Raw genomic sequence first — 27,719 nt, 5'->3', positions numbered from 1 at the left:
GTAAGCAGCAACACATTCTTGCCATTTCTGAACTTAGCTGGAAAGTAAAATTGGCAAAATCAAAATTGGATGGTGCAGTGAAATCTACAAAAATAAAACAATTTATCCTTCCTAGGATGCCCTTATAAGTGAATTAATTGCTTGTTTTATCTAATTAGATATCCTCTAAATATCCCAAAGATTAGTTTTTCCCTCATTGATCACATTTTAATATTATCAAAGTGTTATAAATTACACGGTTTAAGCATTTTACTAACATAGTGCTGTTTAGGATAAGTAATATTTTCTCATTAAAATCTTCTTTGTAATTTTTCCCCAAAACTTTGAATCCCATTTTTCAGATATAGATCTTGTTTTTTAGCTTAATTTAAAATTAATGTTCTTATAATACTTTATAGGAGAAGCAAAGCAGGTCGCTTTCTACAATGATCCAGGTTTACAAGGAAGAAATGGAATGCCTTAAAGCAGATAATCGGACAGAGTAACAGTCTAAGGAAGCAAGTTCATCTTTATACTGGGTTTTAGTTTTATGTCCCTAAATCCAGTACCACAAAGGTTTTAATTACTACTCATTTTTAAATATGCTCATTTAAAATATTTTAAGTAGTGCTCACTTAAAAATGCTCATTGAATTTGCCAACTTAAGTGCCCTCGGGAACACCTTTCCTGCAGACAACGCAGATCGTAAATACTATGATCAGGATAAAAATAAGGAACAGTGGCTGCCAGGGAAAGATGGCCGCTTGGTCTCCTCTTGGTAGCACAAATTCCCTCACGTACTCGAGATGCTACCTCTATGTCCCTGGCCATTCACAATGAAAACGCAAACAAAGAAGAAAGGTCTATAGATCGTAACAAGCTATATTTAAAAAGCTATTTGATTTGGGCTCCAGATCTGCCCAATTGTTTAATTACTCAAATTTAACTTTCCAGAATGATTTCTTATTATACTGGCTTACACAGACACTAAAATAGAAATTAAAATGCAGAAAAGCATTCAGGCAATAAACTGAATAAAATTCAATGGAATAATATATCTGGACAACTCATATGCTTTTTAAAATCCTGGCTACAGCTTGGATCTCATCTATCCTATTATTTGCTTAGTGTTATAATTAATAGAGGTTCATAACTGAAAGGTTATGTGAGAATTGTATTAATTCTATAGTTCTCACCAATTTATTTTTCATTTTCTAAAATCATAATTATGTGTAGTTAATCCAAACATGTGCATTAGTTTCCACACAGTGTGTGGTTTGTTTATAGTTTCAATTTTCTCATCGGAGAGACCCAGGTTGAATCTAGGATTCCATTAGTTACTTTGTCCAATTCCTAAATCCTCTGAATCTGTTACCCACCTACAGATATAGATAATACCTTTAATTGAGCATTTGTATAACATTTTATATTAATAAATGCAGTAAAATTAATAACAACAATAATAAAATTATGCTTATTTCACGTAAAGAACTATTTGGGATTTGATAAAGAAAATCAATGCTAATGTTGAGGTCTATAGAATATATCATCAGTATTTCATTGGATCATTTAGGAAAGTTATGATTGAAAATATTGTAAAAAAAATTAAGTTGTCAAATTTGTACAACCTAAGAAACCCTTCCTTCCACCAATCCATGATATCATGTAGAACTCCAGAACACAAATTATTTGCAATAATGCATTACAATATGGATCACCAAAGAAGTGTGTCACACCATTCTTTTGAAATGATTCTTCACAAAGCATCACTATTTACCTTCTTTCTGCTGGAGGTAGGGAGGATGGGTTTCATGGTAAACCAAGAACACACTGTGCTTCCCATGAATTTCAAAATTCACTTAAAATTTTACCATGAATTTATCAATAAAAAGGCTTGAAGAAGTCCTGCAGTAAAACATTTATTTGATTGTAAAACACAATTGAGTGGTGCACCTATAGAGATGCTGCCTTACAGATCTGGAAGAAGCAGAAACACGAGATTAAGAACAGTGGAAACAAAGGCTCTCATAGAATTAACTGATATCTAAAGAAACTAAATTTATTTCAAAAACTATGTATAAGCTTATTTGATAGAGGTCCAATTTTCATAGGTATATTAGAATGATTATGTCAGCTCTAAGGGATAAAAATCAGAGTAATCACATCAATGACTCTATTGAATAGATTTGTTAAGGACATAATGAAGCACAACTTCAAATTATAAAAAAACAAAGATTTTTTCAAAAAAGGACACTTTTGAATACATCAGCCCATATGTCATAAATCCAATTTAAAAATGCTCTGCAAATTGGCAACTGCAACCAAAGCAGTGTATATTGTAATTCTTATGTTTTTATATTGTATAGGGTGGTTTCATTTGTTAAATTATAAGAAAAACATAATACACTGAGACTATGGTTACCTTTGAACATGAGAAGCAATTAATTGGATAGAGAGGAAATCTGGTAGGGAAGAACTCCAACCTGAGAAGATAGCAAAGAGTAGTAAGATGACTAACAAAAAGCAAGCAGGTAGGCTTACCACAATTTGATAGTGCTATAACTCAAAGGATCCAGCACAAAAGTTTATTACTCACAACACAACAAACAGCAGGAGCATCAAGATGGTAATGCAGCTTGAATCCCAGAGTCCCAAGGGGAGACAAGATGGTCCCAAATGCAGACTCTACACAAGGTGGGTTGTGCCACATTGGAAGAGCCTAGGTTCAAGGGCTCAGCACTTTTTGTAGGAAGCAGCAAATAGCCAGTTCTCTCCCCTAGGGAGTAAAGAGTTGCCTAATAGTCACATATAGTTTCCTTGACCTACTTAAGTGCTTATGTGACTAGCTACTGAAACTGCTCATCATTAGGAGATAGTTGATATATTTGATATATTCAGCAAGGATGTACAAGGACACTCAGGGACCATGGCAGACTGCTGCCAACAAAAGCAAACAATGTCTGAATCAAATTAATATAAAGGAATTAAACTCTATAACATATGTGTAGCAGTTATTTTTTTAAAAAACTGGTTAGTGTGATAGTTGGTAATCATGAGATTGACCATACGAGATTAATTGTTAGCCAATAGTTTTAACTCAACTTTTTTTACCCTTCAAAGTAGCATGCTGTTATTTGTCAATTTTTGCATTTTAGGAGAATGATCCACCTGTTTAGATATAACCTCACTTATAGACAAAATTATAAAATATAAACATTCCTTCATTAAAATCTTTTATTTTATATTTGCATAACTTGATGCATCACTACAAGAATTGCATAAAAGGAAGCTCTATCTGGACCTCACTCAGGTAAGTATATCTGAAAGTTTGATTATGGCTGAATTATTTTCCAGATAGCAGGGTAGGTAAAGCTATTATAAATTTTATTATCTATTGGCAAAATGTTGTAAATGTCATGTTATGAAAAGTTCCAATATTATGAAAATGCTAATAGTGACATCAAAAATAAAATCAAACAGTCTTTACTAACATTTATGTACCAAAAGACCAAACAAAATTGGAGAGTTTTCACCTCATTATATCATGAAAAGTCTCTTTCGTATTCTTAAGTCTGGTGAGGGATACATACATCTGCGTGTATTTGGATAAAGTGCAAATACTACACGATGTATGTACTGAGTGCTAAGAGACCACAGAGAAGACCGCTTAAAACACAGCCTGTGTTGTGAAGGCAGGTGGCCTTGAAATCATCCCTGGACATGGTGTTGATATCAGCACCTTGTCGGAGGAAGCATTAACTGAGTAGACAAGGAAAGAAGGACATCTCAAAGCAAAAGTTCGATCTGAGAAACCAATACTGAACTAGCTGAAATGTAGCATGGAAGAGTGGTAACCTTGAAAACTTTGGCTGGAGCACTAAGCAGGGTCCATGTCATAAAAGACCCAGTAGGTCATTCTGTTCTGGTTTAAAGCTTGTATCCATTAAGTCATGGGATCCACAAAACATTATTACGGAAGAACATCCCATAATTCATTTTCAGAAACAACATTTTTTATTCAGTGGGAAAAGGGATTTAAGAAACACCTTAAGTCAGTCAATTTAGGAAGAAAATAGTGTAATTACTCAAGTGATAAATGATATGACAGCTAGAACTTAGGTGGTAGCAATCTAATGACGAGATAGTGGAGGACACTTGAAAAGGTGGCATCATGAAATTCTTGGAGGTCAACTAATTGTGTTTGGTGAGGAATAAAGAGGAGTTCAGGAGGATTACTAACTTCAATATAGGGAGATCAAAAACATGATCCACGAGATGGCAATTTAGGGAAAGGATGAGGTTGGAGACATTGTGGTAGAGTGGTAGAGCGAACTAATGATCCCAGCTGGTTACTCTTTCTATATTAGGGTCATGCATTCCTACTCATTATATCACTTGCCCTGAGGGAAAAATATACGAATAACTTTATTGATTTTGAGCATAGTCAAATGACAAGTTTTGGTCGAGGAAATGTGAGTGAATATGATGTTTCCCATGACCTCATCCAGGCAAGTTTTAAATATTACTGTGAAATATGGCTTGAGGTCTTGTATTCCTAACCTCTGCCATGAGAACACCCAGATAGAGTCCCAGGATTAGAAGACAGGCAGAATCTGGTCAAGCTTAGCAGAGACATAGTTGACCTATGGCCCCCATGTTATGTAAACAACAAATGTTAGTTATTATAATCTAATGTGAAAATGAGTTGTTTGTTATCACAACAAAACCTAACTAATTAGCAAATATGTTTGGTTCAGTTTAACACAACATATTTGAGGTATTTACTAAGAAATCTAATAAAAAATGTCTGATAGGAAGTCATTTAGGTACAGAAGGTACAGAATAATCAAATAAGAGGCAAAGGATGAAGATAAAAAGAAAAAAATGTACCTCCCAAACTGTTTTGTCAATAGTAAAGAGGATTATTCAGTGAGCTCCTTTTTTTTGGACTAGATAAGAAGTCAGCTGAAACACCTCTATCTAAAGATGAGGGTGTCACAGTACAGCCCTAAATTTTGGTTCCCAAGGTGAAAATAACTTTTTGGTTGCAAGATAAGCAAGAGCATGAACGCATGTAATTGAGGTAATGAGTAGGCCTGTGTTCAGCGAATTATCATCGTTCAGTAGTAACTTTTAGAAATCCTACATCACTATACCCACAGTCTCTCTAGAAATATTAGCATCTTGGGATTGTTTTTTTTTCTTTAACTTTGAAAAGGACTCTAATATTGCCAACAGAAAAGCCATTGACTCAGTTTTATTAATGACATAAAGTGTTAAGATGTTTGATTTCTAAGACATACTGACTTTCATTTGATTTCAATCTATTGCAGCCTTAAACATTAGGTGGGTAAGAGCAGCCCTCTGAAATTTTCCTGTGTGAGTTCACAGGTGTTAAAATGTTCCGGTGTCTCATCATTAAGCAAGTTAAGCTCTTATTTTATCAGTTAATGTGGATTAATTTTATCTTTTCCCAACCCTCTGACCTTCTAGGATTAATTCAGCTGTAAGAGAATAAACCATTTAAAGAATGATAACCTTGCCAAAAGTATAGTTCTTCTCGGTTCCTGGGTTATTCATGCAAATTGTTTCCTTCTATTGTAAATACCCAACTTAATAGGCAATTTCTAGAGGGTACATGGCCTGTCTTTGTGATAAAAGTCACAAGAATGTCTGAAGATGTGTTATTTACACTCAAACACTTAAGGAATCAAAAAATGAAAATAAAAAGACTTCAGGAATGTGTTACTCGCTAAGATTTTCAGGAAAGAACAATGTCTTCTTTATTTCTGTATCTCCAGTGTCTAGCCAATTCATGGCACATCATAAGCACTAAAGAAAAGATTGAAGAATGGCATTCCCAGCCAAGGCAGTTCATTAATGTGTGTAAGGATATATATACAGTACTTAAGAAATACTCGAAGATCACTGCAAAGATTAGATCTAGCCAGTACTATCAATGAGTTGACTGATAAAAATAAGTTAATTAGTGTACAACTTTGAGATGTAGACAATTTTTGACTGGCACCAGACATCCAACCAAGGATATATAAAAGGCTATGTGAATCTATATAGGCTAAGCAATGATTTTCAGAAAATCAGGTTATCCAAGAGAGATGAGGGAGGTTACTACTTACAAAACATGAGCTGGAGGTCAGCTTTCAGAAACACAAACTGGAAAGGAAATCACCAAGAAGAGATTTTAAGTGTTCAGCGTGGGTCTGATTTTGATATTCAATCTGTTTTAAGCATAGAGGCAAAAAACCATTACATAGGAATGTCTCAAAATTAAGAATGATGGTCAAGATCAAACAAGAGAATAGGATTCTTGTACCAGTCTTTCTATATAAATTGCCAAATATGTCTGCCTCCCAGAACGTGTGTTTCAGTAGATGCTAGTGGTAATAGAAGAGGGTCAATTTCTCCAGAGAGATCTCAATAGTCTTCCAGTTAGATTTTCAGGGGAAAACTCCTCTGCAGTTTATTTTCTCTTGTGATTCTGTCACCAGTTCTGTCTAAGAATATAAATATTGTGTGGGTAGACGTTTTATGTGCTTACTAAATAGGCCAATATTTTAAATGAATTTTAACTTTTAAGGTTAACTGAAAAATTAAGTTTTAGACTTAACTTGTCATAGCCATTTTATGGAAATGGACATTAAGACAAATAAATACATACAATCTGCATAAATGTCAATGTAGCCCCATCTTACCACCAAAAGTTCCATACTTCGTCTTCACTTTGAAGGTGACAAGTAACACAATTTGCAAAGATAAATAAAGAAATAATTAATAAATTATTATAAATTATAAATTATTTATTTAAAAGTTATAAATAAATAAATAAATCAGACAAGTAAAATATCTGGCTTAGCTGAAGGATAGAATCCAGCATTCTGCAGACCGTTGAATGTCCTGGAACACCAAAAACTAATAGGATTCTTTAGATAAAAGAGGAAGAAATTAATTGACATACTGTTAGTTATGTAATATACACTATTCTATTCAATGATCATAGTAATTCTTTTAAAAAGACACTATTATTTTGAATTTTCAGACAATGAAACAGGTTCATACTGCTCAAGGAAATTGTGCAAGATCACGTGGCCAGCAAGCAAAGCAGTTTTCATATAAACCTACCTCTGTTTGATTATTTTATTCATGCAGCAAGCATTTATTAAAAATCTAAAGTATGCCAGGAACTGTTCTAGGTAAATACAGCTCCAATAAACTTGGGAATATCCTGTTATATTTTCTTTTCTTTTTAAAAAAAATTTATTTATTTATTTTCGGATGTACATCACATTTTGAATTCTGTGTAGATTACATCATGTTCACCACCCGAAAACTAATTATAGTCCTCCTGTTACATTTTCTTAAGCAAATCATTTAACCTTTTTGAGTGTTCATTTCTCCATCCATAAAATGCAAATAATTCTACTATTTCCCATACAAAGTTAAAATAATATATATGAAATTGCTTTGTAAGTTATAAAGTGATATTCAAATATTAGTTTAAAGTAAATGATTGGTTTCCTGTTTTGTATTAGCATGGGCAAATATTTGTATCTGCAATGAGAAAGATAAAGAATAGAATTTAGGGAAATCATTCAACAATTGTATCCAACTATCTTAATCTGTTCGAGCTGCTATAACAAAATACCACAGATTGGGTGGTTTATAAACAACAAAAATTAATTTCTCACAGTTCTGAAGGCTGAGATGTCCAAGATCAAAATGCTGGTAGATTCAGTGTCTCATGAGAGCCTGCTTTCATGTTCATAGATTATGTTTTTTTGCTGCGTCCTCACATCATGGAAAGGACTAGAGTCTCTGTGGGGTCTCTTTTATAAGAGCACTAATACTAATCATGGAGGCTTTGTTCTTGTGACCTAATCACTTCCCAAATGCCCCACCTCCTAATATCATCACTTTGGGCGATGGGTTTTCAACATATGAATTCCGGGTGTACACAAACGTTCACACCATAGCACCAATAATGATATATACACCATCTCTATGGGGATAGGGTTTGGATAGAGGAAATAAAGAATAAAATTGTTTGAAAGATGCATTTCTAATTCAAGACAGAAGAAATTTCAAAGCTGGGGTTGGAAGTACGTGATTTTTCTGGAGATCTGAGCAGACTTGTAACACTAAATGATGAAAAATTTGATGTCACTTTGAAGTGCTGCTGACCTCCATTCGGAAATTATTTGTACCGGTGAAAAATGAATCTTTGTAGTTCAGAAAAAAGAGTTTGAAGTGGGCGAGGCATTAGGTAACAAGTGAGGATACTAAGATCAAAGCAACAGAGAACAAAACAACAGAGACAGAGAGAGATGGAAGCAGAAGGAAGGAGTAGGGACAAAGAGAAAGAAGACAAAATGAAATGTAAAAACAAAACTGATGGAGATCTTAGCATCATATCCACTATTCTGATTTGCTATACAGACAATTTCTTCATATATGAATATTGACATTGTTTGAACAGTATATAAAATATAATATTACAAAGCCATCATAAGATATAGTTGATACTGTGCACAATGTAATAGAATTTAATATAAGGATCAAGAATTAATATCTCCTAAATTAACTCAGTGCCTTTTTGGTGTTCTTTTCATTAAGGTTCACATGATGCCTTTAAATTTTATATATATCATGTTGTAATTTTTTTCAGAAAAATATCTAAATTTGCACATTAATCAAGTAAACAATGAATATTACTATCAAGACTCAATAGACTATAATCATTTTCATGTTTATAGTTCAGAAACCAAATTAAGGAGTCATTGCTCTATTTGAGAATTATTTTGTAACATGGGACCAAAATTACAAGGCATTCTTCCAGAGTAGGAAAAACCCATAATTGTTTTTATGGGTAGGGTGGGTAAAGATTAGGAAGCAAACATTTAGAGTGAATGAATCCACACATTAATAATTTAGGCCACTGTAAGGAATTGGTCTTTGTTTAGCTATTTATGTATACATGAATTCTTAAAGTGTTTATTTTATACCATAAGCAATTAATAATATATTAATGACTAGTTACAAAAACTGAAAGCATCATAAATTGCAGAGAATTAGAAGAGACATTAAAATTATATATTCCAGTGGTATTAAAATTTTTATAGCATCAACACTATTTATTCAGATGATATCTGATGTGAAAAACTGATTATATAAAATATAAAATGCTGGATAAAATAATTTAATATGCTTTCAGATATATAAGTCTGAAGAAAATTAACAGAGGCCAAGGAACATAATGGAATGTGGTTTCTGGAATTTATTAAGCAATGAAGTTGCCAGATGCCCTCAGGGAATAGACAGAACCAAAGCACTAGATCTCTTTCATATAAAAATTAGGAGTTTGTGAAAAGTAGAGAAGTAGATTGAAGAATACCAAACACAAAGCTAATCTTTGGATGAAATAAACATGTTGGAAACGTAAAAAATAAATAAAACTGCACTAAAAAAAAGCAAACCACAAAGAGAATTCTAGACCTGCTGTTATTTGGTGACTTAAGTAAATGGCTAGCTAGCTAGATAGATAGATAAATCCATTTTGAGATATAATGGGCACTATAACAATGGCTTAGTAACAGATTAGAGTTTGAACTTAACAGTGCCAACTCAAGATTTGTAATTTAATTGAAGAGGAACTGGGCTTGCTGTGCTCCCAGGACCTGAGAAGATCAAGAACAATTTCTCCTGGAAGAACAACCATGCAATTCATCCTCAAGAATTACCACAGGGGCTGGCCTGGTGGTGCAGCAGTTAAGTGTGCACATTCTGCTTTGAGGGCCCAGGTTCACCGGTTCGGATCCCAGGTGTGGACATGGCACTGCTTGGTAAGCCATGCTGTGGTAGGCATCCCACATATAAAGCAGAGGAAGATGAGCATGGATGTTAGCTCAGGGCCAGTCTTCCTCAGCAAGAAAGAAGAGGATTGGCAGCAGAGGTTAGCTCAGGGGTAATCTTCCTCACAAAAAAAAAAAAAAGAATTACCACAGATAGAATTATAACAATGACAAATTCAAAATCAAAAATTACAAAACACATGAGGAAAAAGCTTCTTTGATTAAGAGTCATCTGAAACATCTAACAACAGAACCAACCTCACAAGTACTTCCAAACTACAATAGATTTTAAAACAATGCAGAACAATCATGTTTCTATGTTTAAGGGAGTAAAATAAGAAAAATAAAGTATAAATTAGGAGTCCTAAACTGTTATAAGTGATCAGGAAGCCTTGACGGTTAGTCAAATGGAAATTTTAGAAACAATGCACAAAAATACACATACACAAATTTTTAAGTAACAGTGGTCTTAAACAGCAAATTAGATAGAGCAGAGAAGAAGATTAATAAAATTGAAACTGGACACAAAGAAAGTATATGGAATGAAGGACAAAGAAACAAATATACGGAAAGTACATAACGAATGAAATATAATGAAAAGAATTAGAAAACCCAAGGTCTACGTCACAGAGTTTCTAGGAACAGATTTTAGAAAGAAGTGAGTAGAGTCAGTTAATAAAATTCACCAATCTTCAGATTCAGAAAGTCCAAAGAATCTTAAGCAGAATAAATAAAAATAAATCCATGCCTAGTCACTTAAATGTTAAACCACAGTTACACAGAGAAGGTAAAGAGAAAAGTGATAAGCAGCCACAGAGAAAGAAGGTTTTCTGTAATTGGAAAGAAAATTAAATGATAATTGACTTCTCAAGAACAGTAATGGAAGTTAAAAGAAAATGAAATAAAAATGTGTTGAGAGGAAACCACCTTAAACCATAGAAACAACTGCACCAAGCGTTCATTCACAAACGAGGGTAACGAAAGTTTTTCATATAAACAAACATAGAGCATGCCTAAATATAATTAGAATAAGTACAATAATTTTAAACTCCTTAAGTCAGGGATAATAGAGCTAAATTACAAGAAAATAGTACAATGTAAGTTGGGAAGGTAGTATTCTAAATTTCTTCATTTTGTTTTTTGCATGGCACATGAAAAATTTAACTCACTTTAGATTAAATTAAATATGCATGCCGAAAATATTAATGACTAACTTAACCTGGAAGAAGAGAAGCAGAAAACATACATTTAAACTAGGAGAAGGAAAATTTAATGAAGGGGAGGAAAACTTTAATCAGATCTAAAGAAAGCTGGGAAAGAATAAGATAAAACAAAATAAATTGGGACAAAGAGAAACAAAATATAAAATCATAAAAAGTAATCTAAATATATTAGCAGCCACTATACATAGAAAAGGAAATGAACTAGATTAGTCTGAGTCAAATGCATGCAGTTTAAAAACATACCTCCTTTTTTAATCAGCTCCTTTAAATACATACAAATATATGTGTTTATATATATACATATACATGAAGGTATCAGTGTGAACTATGCATACAAAGATGTCTAAACCAACCAAATTCATCAGAAGAAGAGCATTCCTCAGTTTGCAGATATCAGTGGCCTTTCCTCAAAGAGGTCAGTACTTCTTCATTCTATACAAGCGGATCAGATCAGGCTCGATATGGGCTTCCAGACTCTTCAGAATGGCAGTTGGACCTTCTAGGAAGTAACATTAATCTGAATTAGAAATGCAAGCGTTAGGGACTGAATGTTCATGTACCCTTCAAATTCTTATGTGGGATCCCCAAACCTCAGTGTGCTGTATTTGCAGATGAAGGCCTCTAAGGAACTAATTAAGGTTAAATGAGGTCATAAGGATGGGACACCGATTTCATAGGATTATATCTCACCAGAAACTAAATATGCCAGTAGCTTGATCATGGACTTCTGGCCTCCATAACTACAAGAAAATAAATTTCTGTTGTTTAAGCCACCCAGTCTGTGGTCCTTTGTTATGTACTAGGAAGACATTGATTAGGGGGTAATGCTTATGAAACATAAAAGAAGAAGGAAGCAGGATTGGGTAGGGAAAGACTTAGATCCTGACACAGAGCTGGCAAATTCTTGGGCAGCCCAATGGAATCTCTGGAGCAAAGACTGCTCACTAGAGGCGGAAAGGTCAGACCCTAGTACCACCATCCATCACACTTGATCATTTGCTGGGGCTCCCTGGGAAGAGCTGATCTGGGCTCCAAACCTGCTTTGTTTGGGTATTTGGTTTCTCTACTAATTCACAATAAAATATTTGAAGATTTGAACAGTCCTTATTCAATAACTGATAGAGTCTAGTAGGGAAAAAAATAGTGAGAATATAGAAGATTTGAACAAGGCTATTAATAAACTTGAGCTAATTTGTATACTATTTCCAGCAACTTCAGAAAACAAACTCTCTTCAAGGGCACATGAAACATTCATCAAAATAGAAACTATACTGGTTCATTAAGCAGTTCTCAATAAATTTCAAAACCTTTGATCTGAATATCAATGACTTGAATGATACAACCAATCAGGTTGATGGCAAGCCTCTAAAGCAGTGCTTTGAAGAGACTGTACCACTTTGAATGACATGTTACAAAAGAGGTAAGACTTAAAATCAATTGTATGAACTCCTATCTCAAGAAACGCAGCTCAAAAGAGCAAATTCATCTCACAAATATGAGAAGAAACTAAGCTATAAATATAAGGAAAGAAATCAAGGAAATGGAAAACAGATATAAAATAGATCAAATCTATAAATCAAAAGTTCATTTTTTTAAAAGAACCTTAAAAATATAACTCTCTAGTAAGATGGATCAAGAAAATAAAATAGCATAAAAGAATTTACCAATTAGTAACATCATTACAAATCCTATAAAAAATTAAAAGGATATAAGCCTAACTATACCAGTATATTTGACAAGTTAAATAAAATAAGCAATATCTGGAAAAAGATGAATTAATGAAACTGACACAAAAAGAAAAAAGACAATTTGAATAGTTCTAGATCTGTTAGACATTTAAATTTAAATGAACATTTATACATTTAAATTTAAATGGACATAAATTTAAATGAGACTTTAAAAAATTACTATATTGCTACATTAATTAAGACCATGTAGTATTTATAGGAATATAGACAAGTAGATCAATGAAGCAGAACAGAGGGCACAGAAATTGACTCTCACTTCTATGGCCACTGGATAAAGGCATCAAAACAATTCAAAGGGGGAAAGAATATACTTTCAATGAATGATGCCACAGCAACTGAAAATTCCGAATGAAATACATTACACTTGACCCCTTCCTTACAAGATTCTAAAATTAATTCAAGATAAATAATACACCTAAATACAAAGCTGAACTATAAAGCTTCTAGAAGAAACACTGGAGAATATATTCATCATCTTAAATTAGACAAAGGTTTCTTAAACAGGGCATGCAAATTATAACCAGAAAAAAATGACAAATTCGACTTTATTGAAATTATTAAAAATCCCCTTATTAAGGACATTACTGAGAAAATAAAAAGGTAAGCCACAGACTGGAGGAAAATACCTGCAATTCAAATATCTGCCAAAGATTCCATATTCAGAATGTATAAATTGTACAAATTAATAAGAAACAGCAAATGACCCAACGAATAAATAGTAAAAGATTTGAAAATACACTCCTAAAGTAGAATATTCAAATAGACTAGAGGCATATGAAAAATTGTTAAACATCATTACTCCTCAGGGAAATGCAAATTAAAACACAGTCAAAAACAACTAGATACTCATCCAAAAAGGAAAATCAAAACTATTTACAACCCCAAATGAAATTTTCATATACTGCTGGAAGGTATAAAATACTAAACAATATTGGCATTAGTCAATAGGGAAATAAAAATTAAAATCATAACGAGATATTATTATACACCTATTAGAATGTCTAAAATTAAAAAGTTTGATCATGCCAAGTGTTGTCAAGAATGTGGAACAACTGGAACTCTCATACTCTTGCTAGGAATTTAAAATGGTACATTCGCATTGGAAAAAAATTTTTCAGTTTCTTAAAAAGTTACAGACCCTACCATATAACCCAGTCATCCCACTATTATTTATTTACCCAAGAGAAATTAAAGCATAAGTCCACACAAAGACTTGCACATGAATAAACATAACAGATTTTTTTTTGTAATAACCAAAACTGGAAACAGCCCAAAAGCCCATCAACAGTTAAATAGATAAACAAATTGTACATCCACATAATGGAATCTTGCCCAGTTAAAAAGGAGTGAACTACGGACACATGCAGTGACATGGATGAATCTCAAAATAATTATCCAGAGCGAAAAAAACAATTTAAAAACAAAAATGTGGGAGCCGGCTCGGTGGCGCAGCAGTTAAGTTTGCACGTTTGGTTTCTTGGAGGCCCAGGGATTGCCGGTTCGGATCCCTGCTGCAGACACGGCACTGCTTGGCAAAAAGCCATGCTGTGGTAGGTGTCCCACATATAAAGTAGAGGAAGATGGGCATAGATGTTAGCTCAGGGCCAGTCTTCCTCAGCAAAAAGAGGAGGATTGGCAGTAGTTAGGTCAGGGCTGATCTTCCTCAAAAAAAAAAAAAAAATGTGTACTGTATTACTACATTTATATAAAATTCAGAAAAATAGAAACTTGTATAATGGGGTGTGGTTGGGTGGAGTAAAGGAGTCGAGATGAAATTACAAAGGGGTAAGAGGATAAATTTTGGGGGGGGAACAGTGATGGATATGTCTGTTCTCTTGATTGTGAATATGGTTTCATGGATGTACACACATGTCAAAACTTATCAAATTATACACTGTAAACATGAAGTTTATTGTATATAAAAGATACCTTAAAGTTGTTGAACACACAATTGAAACTTTTGAGAAGTTTCACCCAAAGTTAAAAATACATATACCCTATGATCCAGCTATTCTACTTCTAGAGAAAGGAGGACCTATAACCACAAAAGTACCTGTACAGCAAAATTTATAGAAGCTTTATTCATCATAGCAAAAATCTAGGAACAACACAGATGTCCATGCCATGGAAAAAAGGAAAATCTATCGGGCTATATTCATACAAAGGAATACCAAGCAGAATTTAAAAAGATCAAATTGCTGATATGTGTAATAACATTCTACAATAAAATAAGTATTCCATGTTTTTATTTGGTTCATTGTTACATACTACACAAACGTAAAACTTCATATGCAATTATCAAGCTGTACACTTAAGATATGTTTATGTCACTGTATATAAATTACATCTCAATAAATACCCGTATGTATATGTATACATATGTGTATATATGTGTGTGTCCATATGTGTGCATATATATCTATGCATGTACTTCTTTTTCTACATATATAAATAGATAGATACATGTATACACATATACGTATGGAGAGATGTGAGGAGAGACAAAAAGATATGAAGGTCAATATGATTCAAATTAAAGCTGATCTTGTTATATTTATAACAGTCAAAAATAAAGAAGTTTGTTACATAGTGATAGAAGGCTCAATTGAAACGAAAATGTTCAACAAGACAAACAGTTGAATCACATTAAAAACCTAATAAATTTGAAAAATCTCTGACAATATCAATGAAGAACCTAAAGAGAACACAAAAATATGCCATATTATAAATTAAAATATAAATATAGCTGCAGATATTAAAAAGATGGGAAAAATATTAAAAATCTTGTTAAAGAAATTTTAAGCAGAAAAAATATCTGATAAAATATAACTAGACAAAAACTGACTCAAGAAAAAAGCAAAACCTGAATATAGTACTAAACAATAAAAAAATCAATAATTTTAATTCTTTTCACACACGTGCAGAAAAAGGTCTAGATGGATTTTACAAGTGAGTAAATTCAGGGAATCAGTCATTTCAATCTAACATAACACTTAAAAGTAAACCTTTTGTGATTGAACCTGCAGCTCAGGGTTCTGAAACTTCCTGCTTGGATCTGTCCCCCACTCCTGTCTGAGTTACAGGTCCTGTGAGCAGATTAGGTTGCCAAGGGCACCTCTGTATTTACGCAGTCCACAACCATGTGCAGTGGCCCTGCCTGAAGGGATTAAGAGGGCATAGTCCGAAAACCACAACTTTGGTCTAGTCCGTTTATTGTATGTGAAAGGACACTGAGAACAAGAGAAGTTAAGTGTTTTTCAGGGGGAGGTTGGCAGAACTGGGTCTAAAATATCACCAAGCTCAAATGATTCTAAATATAGTGTCTTTTCAAAATACTGCACTCAAAATCTTTCAAATTAAGATACCTCAATGCTGTTTAGGCTGATTCTATTTTTGCTGAAAGGAAACCAACAGAAACTACATCTTCTTTCCAACAGAGAAAGGTATATGTGGTTGATAAACTATGATTCCAGACTCATTCTCAACACCCAACACAGAGAAGAATCATCTCCATTTTTCAGAAAATAAATCATGAAACTGAGTGTTAAGATAGCACTTACAAACTTCAAACATCAAGAAAAATGCAGTATTGCAGGAAAAAACTATAAATATTTGCTACTAGAAAAATAGCGTAAAATGACTTTTAAAACTAACTAACTAAATATATATGGGGTATCATTCTTTCAAAACATTTATAAGTAGGTAATTTCAATTAACTCATATAACAGAAGCCAAGTAGCCTGCAGGCTTACGTGACTAAAATGACAGAAACTAAAATACATAAAAATAATTTTTAGAAAACTTCCTTTGCAATTCTCCAATGAAACATAATACAGCTATTGCTTAGAATCAATAATAGAATCTAACTTATTTAAAAAAAATTTTATTTAATTATGCTCTTTACACTATACATAATCCAAGAAACATAGATCATGTGCTTTTTACAGCACTGCTTAAAGCTATAAGAAGGATTTTCATTTATCGGTATTTAAATATTCATTACTATTGCCTTTAGAACAAGTAGAGGGGAATATAAATTACAATTATTATTAGAATTTTATTGTGCATTTTTATTGATGGCCAATATTGTGGAAATTGTTTTTACATAAAAGTAAATTATTAAAGCACTTAATAAGGAAAAATCACTTTATTTAAAATATTTGTCACGTTGAACATGCTTAACAAATACATATAGAAACTAAAGGAATAAGTTTTCTCATTTCAGATAATTAGAAGGCATACACACTCATCTTCCAAGTATAATTTGATACCCATATTTCAATTTGAAAACTACTCTAAATAGACAAAAAAGAAATGTTTCAAAGTGGTTAACATAATGACTCAAAAAGCTGTCATTGTATAATGTGTTTAAGTTATGATCTGCAACTTAAATGACAACCAAAAATATATATATAAACACACACATACACATACACACTTGCTATAAAAGAGTAGTCAAACTTTGAGTTTTCCTATCATTTCAAAGTTTGGTAGTCTATTATAACAATAATCAGTACTACAACAAAAACAGCAGCATTTAATGGCACTATTAACTCAAGAACCTAAAACAGCAACTACATTAATTATATTCATTATACTTAATTGAACACAATCATCTAACCTAACAATTCCTTGTACGCTAATTAATAAAACAGCATGTCTTCTGGATCAGAAATGAATAAAAACAGTCTTTCTTTTTGAGTAGATCATTTTTGATAAAAATGTGTGAACCACAATTTAGTGTCTACAGAAGATACTGAGTTACATTTAATTTTAATATTGTAATTTTAATGTATCCCAATGTCATATTCTTACCGATAATGACTTAAGAATACAGTGCCAGACACATTTTTTTTAAATGTAAGCAAATATTTTCCAATAATCTTTGGAAGGTTTTTACAGCTCTTGTTAGCATGTGATTTTGGAGAAGTTGCTCCCCTCAGTACTTAATCTAGTTGCCATCTCTTTCATCCAATGCCCTCCCCAAACCCTTCCACTTTCACTCCAAGTGCATGATTTTTTTGTCCTACCTAAGAAAATATTTATTTCACCTTTGTCTCTACAAATAACAAGTTCAACTAAATGTGCTCATTTTATTATATTTTTACAACTCTCTGAATGGAAAGGTGTCCCTCCTATTCCAAGGTTTCTGCCACCTGTGAAGCATCTCTTGACAAGGCCAATAATGACTGTGACAATGATTATATACTATGGGCACTCTCCAGTTCCTTTTTTAACCTTCTCTGCAACAACCAACTACAGTTTCCTCCTCAGAGTCCCTCCTCTAGTTTCCCCTCTGTCCAGCTTCACAACTCCTCCATGGGATTTCTATCCTTTTCAGCATCAACTTCACCACCATCACTCACTTTCCCCCGTGGATGTCTACCTTCCCTTCCATCATATAATTTTCCCTTAGTTCTAACATTCTATTTCATTCAAGTCCATAAATTAAAAAAAACACTATATGCAAATATCTCCCTAAATTATATCTAAAATTTTTCTCCCACTATATGATATGACCCACATATGATAATGACCATGATAAAACAGCTTCCAAATGCCAAATAAGCGTAAAGCACCACATAATCCACAATTCTCAAATCAATACAATATTTTAGTATAAACAATGCTCTTTAATGGGAAAGAATGTTGAGAATCAAATAATTTCAGTTGTTTACGTTTTGACAGCTTGTAAACTGCAAAGCCACGACTGAAATCTTAGTCTGATTACAAATACATGTTTTTCTATCAAGGCAGGTTGCTTCTCTATATCCAAATGACAAAAGAATGTCTCAGACATCCAATAGGTAACTCAAATTCAGTTCCAAAAATGATTCCATCATCTCTATTTCTCTACCTTCTCAAATAAATGCAAACCTCCTCCTCAAGCCTTCTCTATCACAGCGAAAGGTGCTGCATTTCACTCAATCATCTAAACCAAAAATCAGTGAATCCTATGGACTCCTTCATGCATCATTTGTACACAGTTCCTATGGATTCTATTTATTCAATGTCTTTGCAAACGTCGTCTTTCTTCTATTGAGAAGACGACCATGGATACTGCTTCCTTTAAAGCCCTCATCATTTCTGGCCAGAAGCAGTCCACAGACTACTCTCAGTGCTTCCAAACATTCTCCCCTACAATCCATTTTCCACAAGCGTGACGGTGATTTTGTTTTTTTATCATGTCAGATCTGGATACTTGTCTGCTTGAAACAATCCATGACAAGTGGAATCAAAGCCAAATTTCTTAAGACAGTCTACGAAGGACTAAATAAAGTGGTCCTTGAATACCTCTCAACTTGTACTCTCTCCCCCAGCTCCCTGCAGTGCAGTTTTTGGGCTCTCTGTCTAATCCTCCAGTACAAAAGTCAGCTTCAGGGTGTTCTACTTGATTTAAGAGATTTACTTCATTGGCTGCTTTTTGCCACTTAGCTCACAAATTACATATTCACCCAATCTAAACTAGACTCTTCCTCTAGTCATTTTCTATTAAAATGCCCTGATTAATTCTCTTCAAAGCATTTTTTTTTACTATATGAAAATAATGGTTACATAGTTGTTTTCTTGTTTATTATCTCTTCCCAATAGAATGTAAAGTTTCTGAGAGCAGGAATCTTATTCATCACATATTCTGAATTCCTAAAATAGTCTCTGGAGCAATTAAAATATTTATTGAACATATGAAAATACTTTAGTGTCATTCTAATACTTAATTTAAAAAAAGAAGACCCATGTATGATTAGATAATTTAAGGAATTATTTCTAATTTCTACACAACAGTTTGCTGAAACATGCCTTTGACTTCAAAGTTACTATTGCCTCTGCCACTCCCTCCTCCTTCACCTGTATATCTCCTGGTCGTCATTCCAGACAAAACACACATTACCTGACATAGGAAGTATTATCTAGCCTTTAACTTAATCTGATATAGATATTCTTTACTAAAAAATAGGAAGTCATGTAGAAACCTCAAAGCATTTTTGTTACTTTTGGAGTATAAAGTAAAAACATACACAGAGCCTTCCATTTTTAGGAATATGGCCGGGAGGTTGCTTTGTTTATGGTCAAACGAATAGACTTGAATAGGTATTAGGGTTACCTCTTCCATTGAAAACCACTAAAAATGGATTGAAGAGACGATAAAGTATCCTGGCCAAAATCCAAATGAAAGCAAAATTCAAAGAATTAAATTATTCTAGAAGTTACTTTGGCCATGAGAGCATTTCCTAACTCTAACAACTTGAACTTCAGGTTTTTCTGCTTAGGCAGCACAACACCAGAAACCAAATGCAGGTTATATTCCCCATGGGCTGTGGAGTGGAGCTATGTTCACTATAAATGTAGGATCCCAAAGGCTGCCCTACAATGTAACAATAAACCAAGTTAAGCTCTTCCACCACTTATTGCCAGAAGCCTGCCAGGACGTGCCATACCTTCATCACATCTGTAGGAGGGGAGGATGCTCCATAGGAGTTGTAACAACAGACCTAAACTGCTTATAATTCATGATACTACCATATACCACTTCATATTAATTTGATCTTTGTAACAAACTAGTAACTAAGGTTCATTGAGCACTTGTGGTTAGCCCTCAGTTTATGGATGGCAAAAGGTAAAGCAGCACAGGATAAAGTACTTTGCTCAATATCACAAAGCCAGCAAATGACAGAATTATAACTATCCAAGGCAGCAATCTTTCTAAACTATGAAACTGCTTTCCTGTTTCATGTTGCTGCCCCAAACACCATTTGAAAACTTTGATTGCCAAATTCATAACTCAAAAAGATGTGTTCCTACACTCAATTGAAAATTTTCATTGCCAAATTCGTAACTCAAAAAGTTGTATTCCCACACTCACTTCAGATTTTCTGGAATTAAAATGTCATGGCATATGGTGTGTGTTTGTGTGTGTTTGTGTGTATGGCATATGAGGTGTATGTGTGAGTATTGACTTCCTTTCAGATTCCTATGGTGATTTTCTGCAGCTAAGTTCAAATATTTATACATTTTATAGACAACGTTCACAAGATAAAATGTTTTAATTAAGATGCTTGAATAAATAAAAAGTTTAAAACAGAGGACACATTATATTCCTTATCTATCTATAAAATGGATAGTATATAATAACATATGTAATAAATGTGTACATATATGTATATATGAAATTTGCTGACTTTCTTCATAATACTTCCACGTATCCCATTCCTTCTTTTTTATCCATGCTTATTTTTAAAATAAAAATCTTAAATCTGTTCTAAAAGAATCAGTAATACTATAGGAACATTCCAATATGGACACGTTCTTAAAGGAGGGAAACAAAAAGATGTTCTCTTAGATACAAAGACTAAATAATGATACCATTCCTACTAACCAAAAGCTATGGCCAAAATGGAAGTCAAGGAAAGAAAGTGTGGAGTATCTTGGAATGAACAGTGAAAAGTAAAACCAGTTAAGAGAGTTCAGTCAAAATGCTTTCAGTTGATAAATGTAAATAGTAATTCTCGTTTAAAATTTTGAATTAGTTTAGATCCAACAGGAAGTGAAACATAAGAGCAATGGAAGAGGGAAAATCCCTACCTCGTGAAAGCAACCCAAGTGCCCATCAACAGATGAATGGATAAAGAATATGTGGCATATATATACAATGGAATACTACTCAGCCATGAAAAAGAGAAAATTGTGTCATTTGTGACCATGTGGATGGACCTGGACCTGGAGGGTATTATGCTAAGAAAAATGAGCCAGACAGAGAAAGACAAACATCTTGAGATATCACTCATATGTGTAAGATGAGCAAACACACAGGCAAAGAGAAGAAATTAGTGGTTACCAGAGGGGAAGGAGGTAGAGGGACGGCAAAAGGGGTAAGAGGGCATATATATATGGTGATGGATAAAAATTAAACTATGGGTGATGAACACAATGCAGTGTAGATAGAAATTGAAATAACAGTGATGTACAGCTGAAATTTACACAATGTTATAAGCCAACATGACCTCAATAAAATGATAAAATAAAATTTATTGAAAAAAATTATTGAAAAAAGAAAGCTAAAAAAAATCCACACAACAACAACAAAAACAAAGACACACATAGATATAGCGATTAGATTGCTGGTTACCAGAGGGGAAGTGGGGAGGGAGGAGGGTGATGGGGGGATGGGGTACCAGGTGAGTGATGTGTACAATGACGTGTGGTAATTAGTCTTTGGGTGGTGAACAAGATATAGTCTACACAGAAACTGAAATAGAGTGATAGAAAAATTAAGTTCAATTATTTATTTACTTTAATTACAAATGTATACTGTTCATTCACTATGTCCCAAGCATTGAGTTTGTTTCCTTGGATGTATCTTGTAAAAAGGAAAGACTCCTTGGGCAATTCATAGTCAAGTAGAGAAGATAGACATTAAACCTGTGACAGGTACTTTGATGGGGAAGTACATGGTGCCATGAAAGCAAATCACAGAAATTCCTAACCAGTTTGACTTCAAGAAACGATTTCTAAAAGGTGAAATATAAGGTATAATCTGAAGAATGAGTAACAGTAAGGTGCTGCAGAGGGACTGCTGAAATGGAAACAATGTATGGAAAATCTCTAGGCAGAATATCAGCATGCTTGCTCCAGGAAATAGAAGAAGAGTTTGTTATATATAAAGCACAGAACAAAACAGGAAGAAACCAAACCAGACAACAAGTCTTAGGCCAGATGATGTAGAACTTACAGGCCATGTTAATGTTTTGAAGTTTTATGTTAAGCATGATGAAAAGTCTTTGAATCATTTTGATTCAAGAAGAAGGATATGATCAGTTTAGATTTTTTGAAGATCACTTGAGTTTACCGTCATAAATCAATTGGAAAGTAGGCATATTGGGGACAAATGACTGGTTATAAAGCTACCATAATGGTCACGTTAAGATACGGGTGTTGGCACTGGAGGTACATAAAATTGGAATGGTTTCAGGACTATTCTAGAGCAAGAATAAACCAGATTTGGTGGCCAATTGGAGGTATTGTTGAGAAGGGCAGGATAAACTAACTCAGACTACAATTGAAGGGATTAGTGATAAGATAGGAAGCAATGCTTCTTCAGTTCTAACTAAAAGGTGATGAAGGTGGTAGAGGTGGCACTTTAGGCCTGTTGGCAGTAAGTTTTGAGTTTGTTAGTTTCTGTTTTTTCAAGGAAGCCAGGGGACGGCAGTGTGGGTTGTTAAGAGACTTAAAGCATAAGGACAATGACGAAGAAAGTTAACTCTTTACTATAGCAAAGCAGGAAAGTGTTGTTGACGTAAATAATATTGGATTCTTAGGTAGTGTTATGGACAATCTAGGAGTTTATAGTGGTGTTAGCCTAACCAGCTGAGAGATTTTCTCCAGTGGATTAGGCTGTAGTTTTACCAGGCTAGTAGAACCAGAACAAGGATAGTTAATATAGGGGTTACAATAATTGAGTAACATGAGCAACTGCCCTGGTTTTGCTGGGATTGTCCTGGTTTTAGTACTGAAAGTCCTGTGTCCACAGAGACCTCTCAGTCCCAAGTAAACTGTGATGGTTGGTTACCCTACATGGTTTTCTAACCCTTACGTTAGAAAAATCTAGCATAGCAAAGTGGAGAGAGCTAGATGAAATCAGAGGCATAAGATGGAGTTGAAGATCCAACCTGGAGTAGGAAAAAAAATTAGGGGAGAAAATTGTTAAGAAAGAAGTTTTGTGGAAAGAGGGACGTCCAAACTTGTTAGTTCATTAGTTCTGCAGTTGCACTGCTAAATGCTAGGGTGTGGGTAACTAGAAGGAGTTATGGGAGATAAGTAGTTACAGGTGAGAAAGTCAAGAAACTAAGAAGTCAGATTGTTGGATGGGTTGACACGTTTAGTATTAATACTGAAACCCATGGGGTAACATTTTCAATAAAATAGTAAGTACTATTGGGCATAGAGGTAAAAGGCATTTAATCCCAACAGCATGGGCCTTAAACGGGCAAGGGTTTTTAAAAAGTAGGTCAAGGAATAACAGCATGAAAGCTGCTGAGGAACTTAAGAGGACACTTACCATACTTCTGAATAGCGATGTACCGGAAGTGTGAAAGAACGAACAAACCCCATCTGGAAGAGAGGAAAAGAAGAGGCCTCCTCAAGAGAGTGTTAGGTTTTGTTAATATAAAAAGTATGAGAAATGTTAGCTGAAGAGAATGAACAGGTATGAGCCTTCATAAATCCTGAGAAGTGAGTTCTACAGCCAAATAAAAATGCTATCCAACTTTGTAAGCAGACCATGAATTTTTCCTTAATATTTTTACCACAATAACAGCGGATGCTAAATTTTATCAGGAGAAATAGAACACTCCAGGTCTCATTTTCAGTTTTGTTTTTTTTTTGTCAGTGCCTATCCCAGTGAAAACTTTGACCAAGTATAGAGAATGACCTGCAGGTGCTATATAAACCATTAAATTATAAAATTTCTACTTGCAACCTATACTCAGGGTACGAACACTTTCTAATGAATAAACTCCTATAAATTTTGCTGTGTTAGTTTTCAAATAAAAATCAAATTCCGCACCAACCACTATATGAGATAAGGTGTGAGAAAGTCGGTTTCTATGGCAAAGTACCGTAAATTATAAAATGTACGATTGTCACAAGTCTGATGGTGAGATTATTAACAGAACAAAGCTAAGAGCACAGGTTAAGGCCTGAAACTGGAGTCTATGAACCACAAAGAAACTTTCTGGCCAAAAGGAGAAGCTTCCCTGGCCTTCAAACCCTCACAAATTCTGTCAACTATTGATAATAATCCCAACTCTTTTGGTGTAAGTAACTTGTCTTAACCTCAGCACATTTCTGGGTGTTTACTGTAAAGTTCAGTGCATCAAAGCTCATTTTTTTCCTTGCCACCCAAGATTCAGGCCTGCCTGAGGTATCTTATTGCTGAAATTATAAGGATAGTATTTATTATCATAAAATGAGGATATACCTATCTAACAAGCTTTAGTAAAATGAGTGATAGATATGGAATATGCTACGTATCCTGCTTTTAGTTAAATAAGAAATATTAAAAAGCTTTGAGTTTTTATTTTATTATTGAGTATAAGAGTAAGATACAGGGGCTGGCCCAGTGGTGCAGTGGTTAAGTTCGCATGTTCCGCTTTGGCAGCCCAGGGTGTGCCGGCCCAGGATTCACCAGTTCGGATTCTGGGTGCGGACATGGCACTGCTTGGCAAAAGTCATGCTGTGGTAGGTGTCCCACATATAAAGTAGAGGAAGATGAGCATGGATGTTAGCTCAGGGCCAGTCTCCCTCAGCGAAAAGAGGAGGATTGGCAGTAGTTAGCTCAGGGCTAATCTTCCTCAAAAAAAAAAAAAGAAGAAGATATAAAGGTAAATTACAACAGTAACACTCCACTATTAAATACTTTTTAAAGTCTCTACTAATAATTTAAGAATTCTTAAATCTGATATAGAAAAGTTTGAACTTGAAAAATCTAACTTTTAAATAATGTATTCCTTTAAAAAAGAAATCTTTAGGAGTTTGACATTTTCTAATTGGCAAACAAATATTCTGACAGAAAAAAATCATTTAATGTTAAAAGTTTAATGACGCAATGGATCTAGCTTCCAGGCTTATAAATCATTATAGAGAAATAAATTCACTTAGCATATTTGTCCAACATATTTTCTTAGAAGTTTTCAATATTTCTATAAATTTTAGAATTAGCATTACATAGAAGTTTCAGAAACAATACTCAGCCATGGTCACAGTTACTAAAAACAAAAACCAAAAAGGAATTCTAATTCAAAAACATTTTATGAGATTCTTCTATCTGCAAGATTACTGGGAAAGATACTGAACAAATAAAGAATCAAAAGCAGGTAAATCCTAGTTTTCTGAATACTTGGAGTTTATATTCCAGTGAAGGGAAATATACATAAATAAACAAAATCATATTATGATAAGGATATAATAAAGGTATATATGAATTAATAGCTAAGAGTAGGGAGTAAATGGTAGAGATACAGAAATATGTTAGAGAACTGAGTTGAAGCCATAAATAAGAATTAATCTCCGAAAAGAGTAACTAGTAAAGTGAGAGCAAAAGAATAAAGATAAGAGGATACAAGCAATAAAAATTGAAATAATAACATGCACCAGTTTCCTAGGGCTGCCATACAAAGTGCCACAAACTGAGTGGCTTCAAACAACAGAAATTGATTCTCTCAGTTTCTGGAGTCTAGAAGTCTAAAATCAAGATGTTGGCACTGTTGTTTCTTCCCGAGGGCTCCCAGAGAGAAACTGATCCATGCCTCTCTCCTAGCTACTGGTAAGAGCTGGCAATCTTTGGCATTGCTTGGATTGTAGCTGCATCGTTACAATCTCTACATCAATTTTACATGACATTATCCCTGTGTCTCTTATTTTTACATGGTCATCTTCTTATAAGGATGCCAATCATATTTGATTAGAAATCCACCCTACCCCAGTATGATCTCATCTTACATAATTACATCCATAACCACCCTATTTCCAAATAAGGTCACATTCTGAGGTGCTGAGGGTTGGAACTTCAATATACATTTTGGGGGGAACACAATTCAACCCAAAAGTTAAGACCTAACACATATTAATTTGTAACAAAGCATTTTATATACATTAAGCCTTTTCCTCTCATAATATCATTATGTGATAGTTAATGTCATCATTTTGATTTTACAGATGTAATTTTACAAAAGTCATGGAGAAAATTAAGTGGTGGAGTCAGCCTTCAAAATCCAAAACCAATTTAAAAGCTTATATTGTAACAACTAAGTTACCCTGCCTCCCAGATAGTCTGATTTAACGGGACCTATGTGAGGCACAGGACAAAAAAGGAGCTGAGAAGGGAAAGATTCACATAACTGAAATGGATGGAACTGGAACTTGGAGACAATTATAAACAATGTTTGCTTATTAAGGAGGAGTTCATAATCAAATCTATGGTTTGTTAAAAAAAAAAAAAAAACACTGGTGGAAATATGAATCACAGCAGTTGGGGAATATCGGAAGAAAGAGCTAGGTTCGAGGCTAGTGTCATAGTACGTGAGGGATCATGGACGCCGGGACTTTGGAGCTGGGAGAGGTATAAGAGAAAACAAATCCATGAAAAATGGAACTTGGATATAATTACATGTGAGGCTAAGAAAGATGAATGATTCAAAGATGGCACTATGATCTCTAACTTGTATAGAGATGCTAATACTATACCGTTAGCTAAGACTAAGGGAGAGATCATTTTACTGATTTAATCTAATCTATAGAAATGATACTTTAAGAGTTAATTTTCCTCATTGTTCTCTGCTGTTTGCTTAATTGTTTAAACACATTTGGTAGGATACTTGGTCACATTTTAGATAAAGGCTAGGCTCTGGGGTCTCAAAGCTGTGGATCTCATAGTGACTCAGCCACTCACCAATGGATTTCCCAGTTGAACTAACAGTGAAAACCCTTTGTCAGAGGAGACTTGGCATATGATCATATCTGTATCACAGGATTGTTTTGAAGAGCAAATGAGGTAAGATTTCTGAAGTGTCTAGTACAGAATGCCTAAAATGGAATCTTCATAAATGGACTGGCTCTCATTTTTAGTTGAATTAACAGAGAAAATCAAATACACAAACAAAAAAGTAAACTAAATCTTAAAGACCAGGTACTTACAAAAATAACGCTAAATTTTTTTTAAAGTGAGGCCTTAAATATTATGTACTAATTATATTCTATAGAATTTTTAAAACTAATAATTCTTTATTATTATTTAAATGTATCTAGCCTCGTAATCATTTTTCACTGGCAGAAAATTAAGACTGATGGTCTCTCTAATCAATTTTATGAAGATATTAAGTAGGAGTTACTGCTTACACTTAACACTTAAA

General features: G+C 33.9%; 1 long non-coding RNA gene across 1 annotated transcript in view; it reads right to left on the bottom strand.

Annotated features, from left to right (window-relative positions):
- Nucleotides 1–27,719, bottom strand: part of LOC106782865 (uncharacterized) — a 189,409-nt gene that overhangs the window by 83,014 nt on the left and 78,676 nt on the right. Inside the window, exons 5-7 of the long non-coding RNA XR_011435471.1 lie at nt 23,870–23,922; nt 2,402–2,462; nt 1,757–1,956 (exon numbers count right to left, since the gene is read on the bottom strand). This is a non-coding gene — a long non-coding RNA (uncharacterized lncRNA). The remainder of the gene's footprint in view (nt 1–1,756; nt 1,957–2,401; nt 2,463–23,869; nt 23,923–27,719) is intronic.

The sequence above is a fragment of the Equus caballus genome, chromosome 2 (assembly GCF_041296265.1).
Source record: "Equus caballus isolate H_3958 breed thoroughbred chromosome 2, TB-T2T, whole genome shotgun sequence".
Taxonomy (NCBI): domain Eukaryota; kingdom Metazoa; phylum Chordata; class Mammalia; order Perissodactyla; family Equidae; genus Equus; species Equus caballus.
This window is presented reverse-complemented; position numbering and strand designations above follow the sequence as displayed.